The sequence below is a fragment of the Pelodiscus sinensis genome, chromosome 13 (assembly GCF_049634645.1).
Source record: "Pelodiscus sinensis isolate JC-2024 chromosome 13, ASM4963464v1, whole genome shotgun sequence".
Lineage (NCBI taxonomy): Eukaryota > Metazoa > Chordata > Testudines > Trionychidae > Pelodiscus > Pelodiscus sinensis.
Genome location: NC_134723.1, coordinates 42,008,276 through 42,027,725, shown reverse-complemented (window position 1 = coordinate 42,027,725; position 19,450 = coordinate 42,008,276). Strand labels below are relative to the sequence as shown.

Sequence of the window (19,450 nt, the reverse complement as noted above, 5' to 3'; positions counted from 1 at the left end):
TTCTGGCTTGCTGAATGGATGGCCCTGTTTCTTTAAATGCACGAAAAAGAGTGACCACATTTCTAACTACCTACCCCCTTCTGGGCACTTCTCTTGTGTACGTTCTTGGTGTGAAAGCTTTTCAATTACAAGGATAGTCCACACTTTACTATGCCACAATCCGATAGGAGAGGCTTGTCTGTTTCTAATAATTCAAAGTCCAGCTGCTACCAAAAAAGAAATCAAATGTGTTCTTATAGTGTGATCTTTTGCTGACGAAACGGGTAAACAGGGTTGGGGATATTTCTAGAAAGCCAGTGTTTTGCCATCAGATGAATCTCTCTAGTAATTTCCTCCTCAAAGCATCTCATTCTTGGACACTACAAACACATGCACAAGTATTTTTGTATCAGGGCAACCTGAACCATGACACGACATTAAGTGAGTGGCAGGATGTGCTGTTAAAATTCATATGGAAACACTGAAAAGACAAAGGGTGAGTCGTAAAGTGTTGAATAAGCCTATCAAAAGTGGGGTGAGCTCGCTTTCTCTAATTTGGTTAGTTGTAGTTTTATCCCATCCTCGCTAGGCAAAGTAAATTTAAGGGGAGGGCTTATCTTGCACACCTCGTTTGTGTTAAACACTCCAACTTGCCTTCTCTACACTGGGATTACACATTTTAAAAAACACTCCATTTCTCTTAGTGTAGACATAGAGAAAGCATTGGGATACAGACTGCTTTGAACTTCTTCAAGAAAAAAATCAGTGTGGACTAGCTTACTATTCATGTATTCCCAATTCGCAGGAGAGTGCTTCACTTTGCTAAAAGAAAATTTCAACTTCTCAATTAAGAAGCAACATAGCAAAGACGTCCTTTGGGATCTGCCAGATTTATCTGGAAAGATGGCTGACCCAATAGGGGCAGAGGGGCTTTTGAGGGAAGAAGACGGAGTATGAGGAAAATTAGAAGGATGGGGCTACATGGATTCATCAGGCACATGGAAATATCCACGTGGAGGGGAGTGCAGGGAGAAAGGCTGAAAATATATGTTTTACAGTGAAAGAATGTTAGTGATCAACTAGAGAGAGCACATTATACAGAGGTTTGCTTTTTGGGGCACACAACATATTACCCCTTGTTAGTTTACAATGGAAATGTGAACTTTACCATTTTCCAAACAAAATTATACAGGGATCATCTAAGGAAGTTATATACAGTTTTTATATTCTCAGAATCCAACCTTGCACCCACTGAAATCAATGGCAACGATCCCATTTACTTCAGCGACATGGGATTAAACCCTTCTTCTCCCTGTTTTTAGCATTAGTCATTATATCCAGATGACTCACTCTGTAGATGAATCCTTGTCTGATCAAGTGTCAAATCACAGGGACCTATAACTGTATTAAAAAAAATCTGTTCTCTCTAAACTGTTTTATCAGCCACTAGTGTTGTCAATTGTATTGCTTTAAGTTTGCATTACAAAAACACAGTGACTATTAACACATGCTAAAAAAAAGTGCCTAAGCAGAAAATTTTTAAAACCAATGAATAGACTCTAGAAGCACCTTACAGACTAAGAAAATATGTTGGTGGTTTTGTTAGTCTCTAAGATGCTGCTAGACTATTGGTTGGGTTTTAAGTCTTTGTAGTTACAGACTAACATGGCGACCCGTGTAATGCTAATCAGAGTTACCTTTCCAACTCACAATCTGCTTGTACTGCACAACTTCAATCTGTGCTGATTTGACAGATGAAGGTTACATTGTGAACGCCTACAATGGGAAAGCTGCCCGTACCAAACACCGGGGAGGATCACAGCCTCCCTTAACAATTCAGAACGCACTGCCTCTTCCCTTTTAATTATGGATGCATTCTTACATTATGACTCCTTCTGTCACTTCCTCTATTCTAATTAATCTTCTGCCCCAAGTAACCCTGCAGCACAACATGTAATCCCAACTGAAAGTACCTAGAACTACAGGGTTCTGGGGGTAAATGCAAAAATTCAGCACATCATGGTTGCTGGAAACAAATATGTAGTCTCAGAACATATCCACCTAAATCAACTGGAAATTCAACATGTATTGCCAAGAAGCATCTTCTTTAGTAAAATGAGCTTTGCACTTTAACCTTAATAAGCTTCTGTTTATAAAAGCTTGACATCTTTACCAAAAATTAAAGGAAAATATAACACTAAGACACACCTAGGAAAGTGACTTGATTTTTTCAGGTTGACATTCATATGCAATCAGTCTCAGGAAGATGGATGAAGTGTTATAAAACTTTTATTAAAGCTTATGTTAAAATGTACATCTAGGTATTGTGTTTAGATTATCCACAAAGACCAAGTTTATTAAAAGTAAAAAATACATAGAGTACACAATCAGCAATAACCCAAATTTACATGAATAAATTTAAGAAATCAGTTTAGCTATTCGCATCGTTATGTTTGGGTACATCATTCATGAAAAGATAGACGGAGAGTTAGTTGTGGAAAGACAATGTATCAATGAGTGAAAATTGTCCCTCCGTAATTGAGAATTTAGGATAGGTTGTCCATTAGAAAAGAAACTAACAGAAAGTATTTGAGTTATTTTCCCAACCGCACTATGCTATACCTTGTTTTCATTCTAGAGCTGTCATACAGGCTACTTGGAAAAGATGGCAAGATTCTCCTCTCATTTACACCAGTGTAATATTAAGTGATCTCACCACAGAGAACAACAATTATGCCAATGTCCAAACAATGCAAGTGAGATGACAATCTCATCTAGTACATATCTACTTTTCCATCGTACGCTACGAGATACTAACAATCCTTATGTTTCTTTCCATGTGTGACCTGATATTACCCTCGAGGAAAGCAAAAGGGAATAAACCAATGTTGGCTCTGCTATTTGTCAGTGAGCTAATTTGAATGACCAGTCTCATGTTAAAGGGCACAGCTACGCCCACGAAGCGTAACAACTTTGCTGTATCAAGACTGGTGTACATCCTTTTCTAAGAGCTTGTCTACGCTATGGAGAAGATCGACCCTCTGGAGGTTGATCTTCTAGTGTTCGATTTAGCGGGTTTAGTGTAGACCCTCCCACCCCAAATCGAATGCTGAGGGCAGCCCCTACTGGCATCCTGTACTCCTCATTATGCGAAGAGTAAGGGAAGCCAATGGGAGCACATGCTTCCATTGACCTCCCACAGTGTAGACACTGCAGTGGCTCAGCTTAAGGTAAGCCTATTCCAGCTATGCATTTTGTGTAGCAGAATGGCGAATCTTAAACCGACCTAGTGTAGATCAGGCTTAAGAGTTCAGCTACATTCTGTGCTAACTGAATTGGCTGTTAAACCAAATTTTCTTCATAAAAAATTGCATTTGACAAATGTATTTGGAAGAACGGGACACTGCCCCCTTACTCCTGTGTTGTTCTGCTAGCAGGAGATTCCTATACGGATGCCTCTTAATTAGTCATGTGAAGACTTAAGCAAACCACGTCATGCATACTGTTTAGCTGTAACTTTCACATTCCATTTAATGACAAGAGTTATCAACTAGACAGCTGAAGAAAGAAGCAGTTCTTTGCCTTTCTGGTTTTTAAGTTGGAATACAAGGGCAGCTCTTTCATAGCTGCTTGTAAATCAAACGTATCTCAGACTCAGCACTGTGCCATCACTCTTAGTTCATTGTACCCCACTTTTAATGCCTACAGTATTATTGTAATATATTTTATAGTCCATTAATTTCAAAGTCCTCTGGCACCTTTTGTAGTAATGCCTTAGTCTACATTAATTTCTTGTGGCAATAGCCAAGATGGTAAAGTGTAGATACGATCCACTGAACAAAAAGGGATGAATTTGCTATTTAGGCCAACTGAGATTTTAAACACACACTCTTTATATCCTCCTCTCTTTTAGCTTCTAATGATGGCACAGTTGTACACTGATCATAAGCTAACAAGAACTACTAGTGATACAGTGTACAAGTCCTTGAATCATGATCCTTCGCCATATGATCAACCATGTTCGCCATAGTTTTGCACTGGTTTCTGCTTCCGGTTACTTTTCTCTTTTAAATCCTGATGGTTAGAGACACACACAGACAGACTCAGGTTGTTTCATCAGGGTTGCATTTTGTCAAGGAAATATGATTAGGGATTAAGCAGCCTGGAGTGAAAGCCTTTGATTGTGTCAAACCTGTAACATGACTCTCCCCAAATTCTCAGCTCCCATCAGATTTCAGTGATAAGAAATACAGAAAATGAAGCATTTTTGGCTTAATCCTTAAAATATTGACACTCCCCTACAAAACAGAATCATGGCTCTAACCTTACCTTTGTTGCTCTTGAATGTTACATATTATATGGCCTAATACAGCATTAGTTCGTGGGCTCGTACACACTCGGTATGGGAAGGAACTAATGTATTCATGTAATCTAAGGTGAGTAAGGAGCAAAAATGTTCAGACATGCAGTTTGAAGGTCTCTCCCCATTTCAAAACTGAAGGCTTTCTAAAGATACTCCTAACTCTCTGAACCCTCTACTTGAGCAATTAAGCCCAAAATACAATCTCTTAGGGGTGCTGAATTGCTACATTTAACCTGCTCAAACCCAAAGCACTAAGGCCCAAGGAAAATGGGGTGGATGGGAGACAAAATTTGTGAAACTCCTTCCTCTCCCACATTCTCCATCACTTCACCCTAGGCCCATCTAATATATCTTCTGTGGGTTTGTGCCTTGACAGTCACCTGAAGTTTCTAAGTACAAACAACCCCAGAAACTGCAAGTGAAACCATGAATTCTGTCCATTTTTAAGGAAAATGCCATAAGACCAGCCCAAGTTAGAGTGAAAGAAGAGCAAGAAGAATGATTAAAGGTCTAGAGAACATGACCTATGAGGGAAGGCTGAAAGAACTGGGCTTGTTTAGTTTGGAAACGAGAAGACTGAGAGGGGACATGATAGCGGTTTTCAGGTATCTAAAAGGACATCACAAGAAGAAGGGCGGAAAATTGTTCTCCTGGGCCTCTGAGGATAGGACAAGAAGCAATGGGTTCAAACTGCAGCAAGGGAGGTTTAGGTTGAACATTAGGAAAAACTTCCTGTTAGGGTGGTGAAACACTGGAATAAGTTGCCTAGGGAGGTTGTGGAATCCCTATTTCTGGAGATATTTAAGAGTAGGTTAGATACACATCTATTAGGGATGGTCTAGATCAGGGGTGGCCAACCCATTCCGGGCAAAAAGCCAAGATGTCAGTGGATCCAGCGCAAAGAGCCGGGGCAAAGTTGTTGAGCAAAAAAGACTGCCCCTTTAAGAAAACGCATTTAGAGGCTTTTTGGCCACATCGGGCTCCCGCCAGCCAGCACCATCTTTAAAACTCCACCTTTAATGGCCACGCTGGATGGCTCCCCTGCACCGGTGAGCACAGGAGGAGAGGGCCGTTTTCAGGTGCGCGGGGGTGGCTTTACGAGCTGCGCGGGGGGGGGGGGGGGGAGGCTTCGAGAGCTGCACCCAGAGGGGCAGGGGAGGGGAGGAGAGCCGTTGGCCACGACTGGTCTAGATGGTACTGGGTCCTGCCATGGACTCAATGACCTCTCAAGGTCCCTTCCAGTCCTAATGTTCTATGATTGGCTCATGAGCCTTAGTAGATTCCTTGTTGAACCTCGCCTGAGTGGAAAATTGATAACAAGACAGGAAACAGTCATATTTGGGGAGGTTTTGGGTCTGGCTGTGAAAATGTTACTCAGCTCTAACTACCTCTTTTCATCCTACTAGTTTCATCCTTCCCCACAAAGCACTATCCTCTCCATGTATTAACTAGAACTGAATCAGAGGCTGGTTGTGCCTTTATTGATATCCTTTCACCTTCAACATCTGACCCTGAACCAACAGACACTTTCACATACTGTCTCCTCCCCATCCCCCAACCCTCTTTGAACAGTGGTTGTGGCTCCCTGATGCTGTACGCTAGCAGGAAACTCAAGATATATTTTTATTCTAGGGCTTCCAAAACACAGTGACATTAAAAACTGTGATGGAAGTCAAAAGGAATTTTTAACATAGACTGCAATGGGACCAGACAGGATTTCATCTAATCTTTTATTATTATGGACGAATGGAGTAAAACAAAAAATGTTCAGGATCTGGAGAAATATCCCCAAGAGATTATAACAATGTTAGCGTGACTCAGCCGCTGCTGAAATCTGTTTACAGAGAGATTCCCCTCCGTCCTATGGACTCAGTGTTCATCACACATTCATCATTGTAAATTGACAATGTAAATGCTGACACATACAAACGACATTAGAGAAAATGGTGTTCTAGCTACAGAAATGCATTTGCCATCCTTCCCCGCTTTCCATACTTCTAGATTTTATGTAAACCCTCATTTTTAAAGCCTTTGTTCACATTTAAAAGGCCACCTGGCTGAAAGCCGTGAAGTGTAGCATGTGTTTCCACTGATTCTAAAGTACTCTTTACTAAATCTCACATGTAAGTGTATATAAGAAGATGTTTGCTACCGACTGTATTAAAAGATGATTTTATCAGCTAATGCAGGAAAAGTTTCAATATGCAGAATTTTTAAAAAACCTACTTTAATCCACTCAAAAACGATATTTTTCTCTTTTAAAGCAAGTATCTATATCGCTGAGATAATACTAATCCTCAGTCACACATCCTGGTACCTGTTTGAACGATTAAGCCCATGATCTTGCGAACTCTTAACTTTAAGCACTTGAGTGGTCTGTGTGAATTGAATCCTGGGTTCAAGCATTTTCAGAATTTAATTTATATGCCCAGATTGCATTGCTTTGTCTATGTAGTACGGGGTGGGCCATAAACGGCCTGCGGGCTGGATGTGGTTTGCCGGGTTAGTCCGTGGCAGGCTGCTTGCAGCTTCCATTGGTTGCGGTTTGCCGTTCCTGGTCAATGGGAGCTGCAGGAAGCAGATTGGATCAAGACCCTGCTTCCTGCTGCTCCCATTGTCGGGGAACGGTGAATCATGGGAGCTGCAAGCAGCCATAGCTGTGGACATGCAGTGGCCTGTGGGCCAGCTATTGCCCATCCCGGGTGTAGTACCAAATACAGCAGTAACACTTCTACATAACCGCATAGCGAAGGCAGCTTTTTTTAGCATCACTGTGGTGCTCTTTCCTCCTTAGATATTCATGTTAAAAACACTCCCCCACAACACAGTTTAGCCTGAGCAGATCAGTCTCATCACCATGGTTTCTTCCCTCTCCAAACATGGCCAGGGAAAGCAGACAAAATGACGAGCCATTTTAGGGGGTCACCTCCCCATGTGATGGAAATCAAAAGGAATTTTTAACATGGACTGCAGTGGGCTTTGGCTCTTACAAATCCCAGCATCCTCTTGAGCACAGCAGAAGGCTCCAAAGGATTGAGATGGTGCTCCTCTGGCACCTGTCTGTATTACAGAGGGCAACAGCAGAGTGGCATCCAGATTACAGTCGTAACACGACTCTAGGGGGAAGGGTTCTTCACATGGGACCAAAGCAGGATATAACTCTGGGGTGCACGGTAAGTTTTGAATGGCCACTTACCCCTTCTTCCCCACTCAAACCCGTCCAATTATTAGTCTTAAATCCAACTGCACCTTGTTTCCGCACAGATGCATGTTAACCAGCGAGCTATTTAACCGCTCTGATGCTCATGCAACAAAACCATGGACTAGCTCTTGAGTGCTGAGCATCAGGCTAGAGGGACAGCAGTCCAGTTACTGGTTTTGCTGCCAGACTAGAGTCGTCAATCATAACAGAAGTAGTTTAGAATGCCCCGTATAAAGCATGTGGCTCTGTTCAGGATTACACCAGAGGCTCTAGTTCCTCTTCTGAAATCCCCATAAAAGGAGCGGGACAGGGAGGAGAGAAAAGGGCTAGAAACTTAAAGCTGATTTTGTGCTCAGCAAAGTAAACCAAATCAGTGTCAGAGGAACTCTCTGAACGGACTGCGTGGCTGCCCACTTGTTTCCATTCTTTCCTCGTACGGGGGTGGCTTCGAAAATGACTCTAGCATTACTAACCACAGTCCGTAGCAATAACAGTCAGCGTGTGAGGAACATTTCAGCATCTGGTCTCTCAAGTATTTCAGAACTCCAGGTTTACCACAAAAGGAGAATAAATTCACCACAGGAGTGGCTGGGTTAATCAGACAACTGATATCTGCTCCTACATGCAGCCCAGAGTCTCTCCTCTCAGGACTGGATTGCATATGGAGACGACAGCCTGGCACTTTACTCCTGGAATCCGTCTGTCATTGTAATGGGTCAGGGAAGGGAATTATGAAAAGGAATAATTTGTATTCATTAAGATTCTTGGCTGGGATTTTCAAAGAGCCTAGGGGCATTTGGTGCTCAACCCCTGTTGAATTTCAATGGGACCTAATGCCCTTAGGCCTTGTTCACACTAAACGGAAGATTGTCGCTGCCACGACTGATTTTCTGGACTTCAATTTAGTGAGTCTAGTTAAGACTCACTAAATCAAACTCAGAGGGTGCCCCCTGCCAGCATCTGGTAGTCCTGCTTTTGCGAAGAGCAAGGGAAGCCAACGGGCACATTTGCTCCTGTCAGCCTCCTGCTGGGGGTGGGGGGGTGCCACCAAACTCAACTTAAGGTAAACTGACTCCAGCTATGTACTCTGCCTTAAGCTGAGCTAGTGCAGACCTGACCTTAGACTCCTTAGGAAATCCCACCCCATGTGAATTTTACAACTGGCATCATAGTCTCCCCATTGACAGGAGCTAAAAAGCTGGGTTAAGCATTCCACTTGTTTTCAATCCAATAACTAACTACTATTAATTATTTTGTTTAATTTTTGAAAGGTTAATGATTTGGAGACAGTCTTTACAAAGAAACAAACTTCTTCTAGTCATCAGGTTTCTCTTCCCTGACAACTTCCAGCTGCACAGTGATGTAATCTGACTGCTACACAGTGTGGAAAACCCAAACATTTGCAACTTATAGGTGGGGCACAGGGACGGGGGAGGGGAGGGAAAGGAGAAAGCTTCTACAGTGAGATCACCAATTTGGGGGTGGAGGAAAGGTGTCAGAACTGTGACAAGATGAATGTTAGTACAATCCTTGAGTTGCTGCCCTTATTGTGGATGAGGCGAACAGTGTATCTGAGGTTTTCTGGTTTACTGACATATTTTCCTTTTCAAATGCAGCACATGATCCATCAAGGATCTTAGTATTATTCATTTACTATATATTTGAGAGAGCTTGTCTGTGTGTTTCTTCAAGAACTCCTAAACAGTGAGCACTATGACCACTAAATTCAGTTCACAGCTTCCTCTTATCATAACTTAAAGCAATGGAAGGGTTTGGTTGTGCCAGGAAAATGGGATCTGCCTGGAATGGAATTGCTTCTCATATAACTCAACAGAAAAGAGACAGAATCACCAGGCAGGTAAAAGGGTCTCACTGGGGAGCCTCTCCATCTGAGACTGCCCCAGCCGCAAGCCACCCACCCCCAGGTGCCCTTGAGGGATGGCGGGAGTTGAAGTTCCCCTCCTCTGATTTGTACAGGGACCTTGCTGATTGTTCCCGTTTGTCAGGGAGCGAGGACAAAATGTAGTTTTCTGCATTCCTCACTCTGGCTGGGGAGTGCAAGGAGCAGACGGACCTGGACCTGCCGGGGAACATGCACCCCTTCCCCGACTGTGCCCGCTGGAGCTGCAGCGGCCATGGACAGGTGCTTCTCACCTGGTGCCAAGCTGCTGCAGTGAGAGAGGGCTGGAATTGTTCTTTCTCCGCAGGGCAACTTGAACCCCTCATCCCCAGCCCCACCCCAGAGCAATGATTTAGATTAATCATGGGCATTTTCCTTTTATTTGCCAAAAACCCCCACAAAATGTAAGTTAAATACCCAAGCAATACTGGGTTCACCTGCCAGTATGATATATTCACAGTACGTAACAGCAGTGTCCGGGCTGGGGTAAGGAAGAGAAAAATGACAGGCGGTTTTGGCTTTCCAAAGTCTTCTTTCTACAAAACTTAAGTGTAATTAAATGAGAGGTTTCTTCCATACTTAAGACACGATATAGTGAAACACCAGGTTTGGTCCTCTCTTCGCACAATCGGTGCCAGGATTGAGCCCTTGTTTGAAAGAACTGAAAAGACACAGGTGCTCCTGAAATGCGCTGACTTCTTTTTGAGCATCACTGGCAAGGTACCCTCCCCTTTCCTAATACAGAGCTTATGCCTTATGCGAGGCACAGACTGCTGAAAGGCCAGAAGATTTAAGCTACACGTCCTTGGTTTAGAGCAGTGGTCACTAACCAGTCGCTCGGGATCTACCGGTAGATCTTGGAGCCTCTCACAAGTGATCCTGACTGGTTGGGCCAAGAGGTTATCAAGTCCAGCACTTCAGCTGCCTCCCCCGACCCCGACTGCTGTGCATCTCCTGCCCTCTGCCTTGGAGCTGACCCCTCAGAAGCCTCCTCCTTTCTGTGCAGGAGAGGGAGAGGAGGGTGCTTATGTCAAGGTGCCCCCTCTCCCACCATATTTCCTATCTTCACAGAGTAGAGAGGGGGCACAGCAGGACTTGGCATGGAGTTTGCTGGCTGCTTTTGGGAGTGGTGCTGGGCCAGGACAGGGGTGAACCTGCCTTAGCCCCCTGCACCATCATCCAGGAGCCACCAGAGGTAAGCAGTGCCCAGCTGGTGCTCACATCCCGAAACCCTACCCCAGGCATGAACCCCCTTCTACACCCCAAGCCCCTGCCCTAGACCCAAGCAGCCCTGCATCCAAATGCCATCCCAGAGCCTGCACCTAGAACCCCCTCCACCACCCCAACTGCCTGCCCCAAGCTCAGCTCAGAGCCCTTCTCGCACTCCAAATCCCTTAATCCAAGACTAGAGTCTGCACCCCAACCCGCTGCCCCAGACTGGTGAAAGTGGGGGAGGGAGGGAGGATGGAGTGAGCAGGGGTGGAGCCTTGAAAAAGGGGCACAAAGGAGGTGGGGCAAAGGTATTTGGGTTGAGGTAGAACTTGAATTGCACTTTAATTTGAAAAGTGATCTTGTGCTTAAAACAGCTGGAGACGACTGGTTTAGAATGAACAAACCAAATCAAAACTGCTCTTGCTTCTTAGTTAGGACATTTCAGTTTGCCCACTGGAATTGTTCTGCTCTCCATGAAAACTTTCCAGGCCAAGAGCACATTTTGCTGCTCACCGTGGAAAGCCACAACAGTAAAATACTAAAACATTTTTCTACATTAGCTTATGTTGGCTATCAACAGATCTGCCACTTCATCAAAAATACAGTAACTTCTTCAGAAGGGTCTTAACCTGCTGTCAGAAGTACATGTTGGGAACTGCCCTGTATCTTACGCGGGAAAGGGAGAGGGCAGGAAATCAAACAAATCTGTGGAATAGCTACCTTTCAGAGAGTCACAGCCAAAGCATGTCACGTGTTGGAGGGCAGGACTGAACTTGAAGGCTCGGAAGAAATGTAACACCCTATAACATAGAAGGCTACGTCTACACTGGCCCCTTTTCCGGAAGGGGCATGTAAATTTCAGCAGTCGTCGTAGGGAAATCCGCGGGGGATTTAAATATCCCCCGCGGCATTTAAATAAAAATGTCCGCCGCTTTTTTCCGGCTTTTAAAAAAGCCGGAAAAGAGCGTCTAGACTGGCCCCGATCCTCCGGAAAAAGTGCCCTTTTCCGGAGGCTCTTATTCTTACTTCGAAGTAAGAATAAGAGCCTCCGGAAAAGGGCACTTTTTCCGGAGGATCGGGGCCAGTCTAGACGCTCTTTTCCGGCTTTTTTAAAAGCCGGAAAAAAGCGGCGGACATTTTTATTTAAATGCCGCGGGGGATATTTAAATCCCCCGCGGATTTCCCTACGACGACTGCTGAAATTTACATGCCCCTTCCGGAAAAGGGGCCAGTGTAGACGTAGCCAGAAGGTATGCGGGAATTTCTCCTGTAAGGTCATGATTAGGTGGCCTAGTGAATTTATTATGAAGAACCAGAGCAAGACTGCTGAATTCTGATTGGACAATGACAAGATCTCAGAAAATCTGGGGCAAAAGTTTGAAATTCTCTGACATTTACTCGACGTGCTTTAATCGAAAAAGTTGGCCAGACATAGGAAGCCAATTCTCTTATTTGTTTCCAAGCTAATCCAGATCACAGAGAGGAATTTAGCATTCCCCTAACTCAGCTGAAAAGAATAAGATTCCACTTCCAGATGAATGTTTGAGCTCATTTCTTCACCAGGTATTCTCATCCTTAGTTCAGACAAGATATTTGATCTCCCACCTGCAGCATGATGCGCTTACACCTCCTTAACTCAAGTCCTTAGCCAAGCTTCCCTGCTGAGCTAATGGGCCTCTCAAATTCCAATGTTTAAAATGTTTCCTGAGCTCCTCACTTGGGATCATGGTCTGTTTTCAGGGGCACCCATGTAACCCAGAACCAATGTTCCCTGTAAACTCTGCAACTGAAAGGCCACCCAGGAGAGATTTAGGAAATTGGCAGAATGTGTTTGTACTGGTGGTGCCCGTCCACATAATTCTTGGTGCACATAACAAAATTTATTCTGCACATGGATGGAAAAGCTTAGAGGGAACATTGCCCAGAAGTAAGTAATTCATCAGAGTTACTCCAGATTCTCACCAGATCAGAATGTGACTCTTGGTGCATCCAGGCCAACAGTGTCTTGTTTTCACACAGATCCATCTTAACCAGCAAGCTATTTAATCTGGCTGGCATGGTTGTCAGGGAAGGGAACATTCTTCAGCCACTCTTTTAAAAACAGAGCTGCCTGCAGTTGAAGCAACTCACAGTGGCTGGATATAAATTGTAGTTGGCACTCTCTGGTTCAGCCACTGGATGAGCCAGACATGATGTGGCATGATAGAGACAGGGAAGGTGATGTCACCCTGGCTAAACCTGAAATTTCCTCCCCCACCCCATGCTCAGTCAGAGAAATTTAGTAGGCTCGAGCCTTGTGGGTTTTGGTAGGAATGGACATTTAGTACTACCAGTTAGATTTATTTAATTCAACTTAAATAAGAGCCCGTCACTGAGGTTCTTTCCTGAACATTTGGGATGCAGTATGGTAAAAAACCATTTTCAGACTGATTCACACATAAAACAAAGATTTGAATATTCCACTTGGTTTTTTTGTAAATACATCGTTTTGCAGGACCTACCAAAAACAACACGTATGTTCCTTCTATTCCCTGTGCAGAAATACTATTCCCAGAGCACTGTATAAATATCAAAGGTACTGGTGCACGATGAAGCACATGAGTGAAGAGGTTTCAAGCGTTCTGCTTTCCCCCATTTTAAAAAAAGCCATCTTAATTTTGCTTCGATCCAAAACCCATTGTGTTTTCCTCCCCTGCAGGCTTGATTCTTCACTTCCTTGCCCCTTGTGCCATCATTTTGGACCTATGTGAAGTGACAGAAGGAAGTGGGAGTAAAACAGTGCATTTCTAATCTGGGAGCATTTTCATCCACTTTGCTCAGGTGTACATGACAACAGAAGGAGCAAGGCCATTGAATTCAGATGTGCATTACATGTAGTTCTCTAATGGAATCATCCTTCTTCGCCTGTCTTCCTCCCACATTGGAATAAGAAGTATTTATTTCTATTAATTTAAAACAAGTGAAGAAAAAAATAGAAAAGTAAACAAAAGAGAGGGATCAAATCAGTCCTTTGCATTTAAAATACACCGACATTTGATTTAAAGGGGGTGGAGGAAGGAATAAAAACATCTTGCTATTGGACTAAGAAATGTACAGTTTGTTACTAGGCAAAAGTATCCAGTAGCATTACTATATTTAACTTGTGCGTAAGAATGTATTAGTTCTTAACACTGAATCCATCTGGAAATATTTTGTAGTTCCACATTCATATAGATGTAAAAAGGAATGCATGGGAAAGAACTATGATGACATCATCGATGGACTCTTCCATTTAAAAAGTTCCCTCTTTCGGCATCTTGTTTTGTATTCCTTTCAAGGGCGTTTCCTTATTTTTGCATAGCAGTATATTCATTTTGCAATAGTAAAGAGACTAACTTTGAAGTGCCAGGATGAGTAAATCACCCAAATAACCTCCTTGCTCATTTACAACACAATATTTCTAATCTGGATAATCAAAACTGAACTACTGGGACAGGAGAGGAGATTACAAATAAGCACATTAAGCATTCGCCCGAAGTGGTGCTAACCCCACAAAATGAGTTCTCATATACCATCGTTGCACCAGTAGCAAAGCACAGAGGCTAATTTTTAAGAGCCTGATCCAAAACAAGGGATGTTAACCATTCCCCGGGAGCAGCCCCTGCCTGCGGCCCATTGTGATGGTGAGGGCTGCCAACTCCCAGCGCGGGGCCGGAAACAGCTGGACTGGAGCAGTCCCTGCCTGTGGCACAAGGCTGCTTTAGCCCAGCGGGATGGAGATGCCCCTCCACCTGCCCCTGTTCAATCGGTTAACCAGTCAAATTTAACATTTAACCAGTTAACTAATTAAACATGATTTTACATCCCTATCCAAAATAGGGATGTAATAGTGCAGTTGATTAACCAATTAACCAATAAACAAAAGCTTATCGGTTAATGCTTTAGACTACAGGCATTTTCCCCTCCTCCGGACAGTAAATATTTTAGCAGGCTGGCCAGCAGCCTGGCTCAGTCCTGGCTTGTGCTGGGTCTGAGACCCACCTCCACTGCTGTTCTGCATTTAAAGTGTATTAGAAGCCAGATGGGCAGGCAGCCCAGCTCAGTTCTGGCTTGCGTCAGTTCCAGGAGCTCAGCCTCCCCTACCAGACAGGGACTGCTGCCACCCAACGCTGCTGCCTCTGTATCAGAGGCAGCAGCGTGGGGTGACAGGCAACTGGTCCAGGAGGGGAGCTGTTTTTTAATTGGCTCCCCTCGTGGACTGGCTCTCGCCTGACACCTCACGCTGCTGCCTCTGATACAGAGGCTGCTGGCCTCACCCCTGGGGACTATAGAATAGTCGTGTAACTGATAAAAATTCATGAGGTTAATCGACTATTCATTCACCAATATTTACTCCAAAACCCACTGATGTCACTTGGAGTCTTTGCGTGGATTTCAATGAGTACTGCATCAGGACTCAAGTCCCTGGGCCATTACGTCCTTCAATCAGGAAGGGATTAGGCGGGGTCCGATCCTGGCAGATGTGAAGCACTTTTCTCTTCCATTGGGAGCTGAGGACTCTGCAGCATGAAGGAGCAGGCTTCTGGTTTGTGCATAACCATGTGCAGGCATGCTCAGGATTCACACTCTGGTTTCAGAGGCTCTTTTGTGAATTTTTGACAAAGTTCATTATTCTAGGCATAGCACTAAAACCCAAACAATCTGGATTGCTTATTAATTATGCCAAAGTGGAATAATAAAAGAGGGCAGCATCTGGCTCTATCGCTGCCTGTGAGCGAGATGTGCAATTGTGTGTCTCTGGGAAAAAAAAAAAAGATTTAACTCTTTTTGCAATCACTTGAGCTCTTTGACTGAGGGGGGGAAAATAACTTTTCTGCGGTCATGCATGTCCTTTACTATGGAATTGTCTACAGTTAAATCTCTAGATACTAATCAATGAACACAGAGGAATTTTTGCTCTTAAAAATATGTAAGCTCATCTCTATGTGAGATAGTGACAGCAAACCTAACCAGTATAAAGCGCATTCACAGCCCCTGCAGAACACCAAGGGCACACAGCTAAAGGCTGAACAGAAATGCAAACCATCGGCAGTGTAAACTGCAAATGCAATTTTTCCTGTGACAATGGTGACGACAGGAGTGTGACTTTATTCCAGTGGTGAATGAAACGCTAGTGGGAGTTCCTCTATAGATGTCAATGGGAGCTCGAAAAGGTGTGATTTGCATCCAACGTTTCTGCCTTTAACTATGTGAGAAGGCAAGAAACTGATCAGAAAGGAGGAGGCTAAGCCTGAAGCAAAAGCCCAGGCCTTACCTCTGAAGTGCCATGCTCGTATGACGTTATATGCTTTCTCCTGTCTTGACTTCCCATATTTAAAAAAAATCTTACTGAAAGATGAAAAAAATACCAATTTTAAAAATTTGCTAATTTAATCGAGCTAAAAGTAAACTCTGGAAGGAAATCTTTGGCTGAAAAGCTTTCTTCAGTTCTGAGCCTTTCCTCCCACACTTACAGCCCAAACAACCAGCTACAAAAACAGATTTCCCTCTGATTTCCAATTAAAAGTGATTTTAAGTAAGTGATCTAATTGTTGACTTGATAGCCTATAACACCAACGCCGTCAGCAGGATTTCCAAAATGCAAAATATTGACAGGACAGGATAAACATATCAACGAGGGAGTTATTAAAATGCAAATTACCCGCCTTGCTGAACTGCTCTGTGTTGCTACATGGGACATCAGCGTCTGAATCCCGGTCTCAGCCTCTTGCTAACTGTGTCAGTGGGGGATGGCGGCAGGGGGGTGGAGTGCAACAGAGGACAATAATTGGGAACAGTACTGACTGGATGCAGAGAGCGTCCCTGTCTAACCCTCCAAGCCACTTGCATTAACACGGGGCCCACAGCGGAATAAGGGATTTTTTGTTTTGTTTTGTTTTTTTGGGGGGGCGAATTAAATGGGCATATAACCAGGCCTTCAGGAAGGTGCTCACAGAAGCATTCCATTCTTACTGGATTTCAGACCCTACCAGAAAGGATCCTGCTGCTGAAACAAGCCACAATTAATACGTCAGACAACAGCTATGTGCGGCTAGGGGGGAAGGGGAATTTGCTCTGCAAATGAATGGCCAGAAATGGATTTTCTTTCCCTCCATTTTCGTGACATGGAGAATCACAGGGAATGCTAGAGAAATGTTGAATGAAGACTTACTCAAAACGGGGGCTCCGAAGAAGGGGGAGGGAAACCCTCCCCATCCCTCAGAAGATCTTAGTAGTGTTTTCTCTCACCACTCACCAAAAATCTGTCCTTTGTCAGGACATGAGCCCAGCAAGAGCTTGTGAGCCATATTTGGATTGGAGGCAGTCCTGGCTGAGAGATATATAACGAGGCATGTTTCTGCCACAATCCAAAAGCATTTAATTTTTCCCCATTCTCTTTTGAAATTCCACGCAGTGGGTTAAAATGTGGGAACAATCTGGTGATTATTTTAAAACACATTCTGATGATGCAAATCTGTCGGTAATGGGTGTTTGTGTGTATCCGCATGCATTTGCGGAAGACAGCGAGCAAAATAAATCCCACCCCGGCTGGTGTTGCATAACATAAGAAAGTATTTAAACCCAAATTATAATTTCCATTTTAACCTCATTGTCTTCAGGGAACGCCGATAAGCCCATGAGCTCATTTTAGTCATGTGAATGCTACTGCTACAATATCTAGAAATAATACCAATTTAGAGGTAACATCCACTTAACAGGCAAATTCTAACAAAGAGATTAGTTAATGGTACAATTAGGCTCAACAATGTAAAATTATAACTGTACATCATGCCAGCTTACATCTTAAACTGCAGCAATTCCACGTTTTGCCGCCATTCCTCCTTATCGTTTATTATTTGTGTTATCAAAGCATCTATGAGCCCCAGATATGGACCATGAGACCATGTGCTAGGGCCCGAACCAACACGGAACTAAAAGATGGCCCCTGCCCCAAAGCGCTTACATTACCTCAGAGGCTGAGATGGGAGATCTTTGAAGAACTTTGAGCCTAATCATACCGACACAGCACAAGATGTTGATCTGATGATTTAAAGGGCGCTTTTCTCTCTGAGTCAGTATGCCCTGCCATACTGTTACAAGGCACTCGGCTGCCAGAGCTACATCTCATCCAAAAGACAGTAGGGAATCACAGATTCATAGAACTGTACAATGGGAAGGAACCTCGAGAAGTCTTCAAGTCCAGTCCCCAGCACTTAAGGTAGGACTAAGTATTATCACGACAAAGGATAAATGGACACAAATCAGACATTAGAAGTAGTAACACACATAAACTTATAGAACTTGGGAACATTTTAACTTGCCCAGTCACTCAACCATGGATTTAAAAGTAGCTATTCTTCTACAAAGGAATTTCACTGACCAACTACAGAGAGACCACAGAACTGACATTTATCTACAGATTGGACACTATTGCCCTGGGCTTGAATAAAGGCATTAACTGGGTGGCGCATTACAAAGCCAATTTCTCCTGCCTTTAACATCCACTTTTTCACATCAAAAGCTATACGAATGGGACACATCCAGATCACTAAATTAGCCTCATTAACATAGGTCCTCCAATTGTCCGGTACTACTTCTGCTGTTAATAAAAAGCAAGAGATATATGTATTTCCACTCCAACTCATCCGATGAAGTGGGTTTTACCCAGAAAAGCTCATGATACTATGTATTTTTGTAAGTCTCTAAGCTGCCACAGGCCAACTCATTGTTTTTAAAGACTAATCCAGCTACCCCTCTGAGGCTTTTTAGCTACGATTATGATTGCCTCTAGTTATTAGGGATCTCATAGTGTGTGTGGAGTGCTAACCTGGTCACAGGTCATTAAAAATCCCATTGACATTTCAAGTGCATCCATAATTTTTCCTCTATTATTTTCCAGCCTAAATTCTTGGTTGTAGTTGATGCATGCTGCTCCATTTCGCTTACAAACCAGCTGGATTCTGGTGGTAAGTGATGCGACTCACACACATTACTTACCCACCTTGCCAAGAATGAGACATAACTAGTCCCACTGTCTGAAAGCCTTTGCTATCATCAGATGAAAAGGCACCATGGTAATACAGTTTCCATTGAGTACTGTATGAACAGTCAATGTGGAATTAAGCAGGCAAAAAGTTGCCAAACCTCACTGATTGTCATTGAGCCATACTGATACAAAACCATTTCTTCATACAGTCTTTACAAAGAAAAAAAATCTGAACTAGATTGAGCTTAAACACATACTGATAACTGCAGAGATATGAAAACAAATTGAAAACTACCAAAGTGCACTTGAATCTGCTTGGCAGGACGGTGGTAATGCGCTATTGAATTTGCACAGAAATTAGATGCCTCGTTAACTGTGGCTAGATGCACAACTGCTAGAAATTTAAACTTCCTCTTTTCCCCAGATCACAACAGTCATTACAAATCATGCAGATGAATGAATGCCGAAAAGACACTCGCAGTTCTGCAATTTTACAATGATGAATCCAATAGTAAGTGAGGGAGGAGGGGTAGCAGGCGTAGTAATCTTTATAATCAAAAACACATTTTCTGCAAAGCATCTTGCTATTGTTCATATGTAAAGTACATTGTGCTGCTGTTCGGTACTGCACTGTTCTGCATTTTGTAGATAGGGAGTTGTTTTATTACACATTCCCTGATTTGTGACTCAGAAATACAAACAAACAACCCCTCGCTCCCAAATGGATGGGGTTTTTTTTCGCTTTTGAATGACCACTCAAGGAGCATGGCTGGATTATAGCGTGCTGCC

At 43.4% G+C, this 19,450-nt stretch overlaps 1 protein-coding gene across 5 annotated transcripts in view; it reads right to left on the bottom strand.

The window, feature by feature from the left end:
- The window catches only part of MAMLD1 (mastermind like domain containing 1), a 445,827-nt gene that overhangs the window by 59,473 nt on the left and 366,904 nt on the right, over positions 1–19,450 (bottom strand). The gene's annotated exons all lie outside the window — the stretch shown is intronic.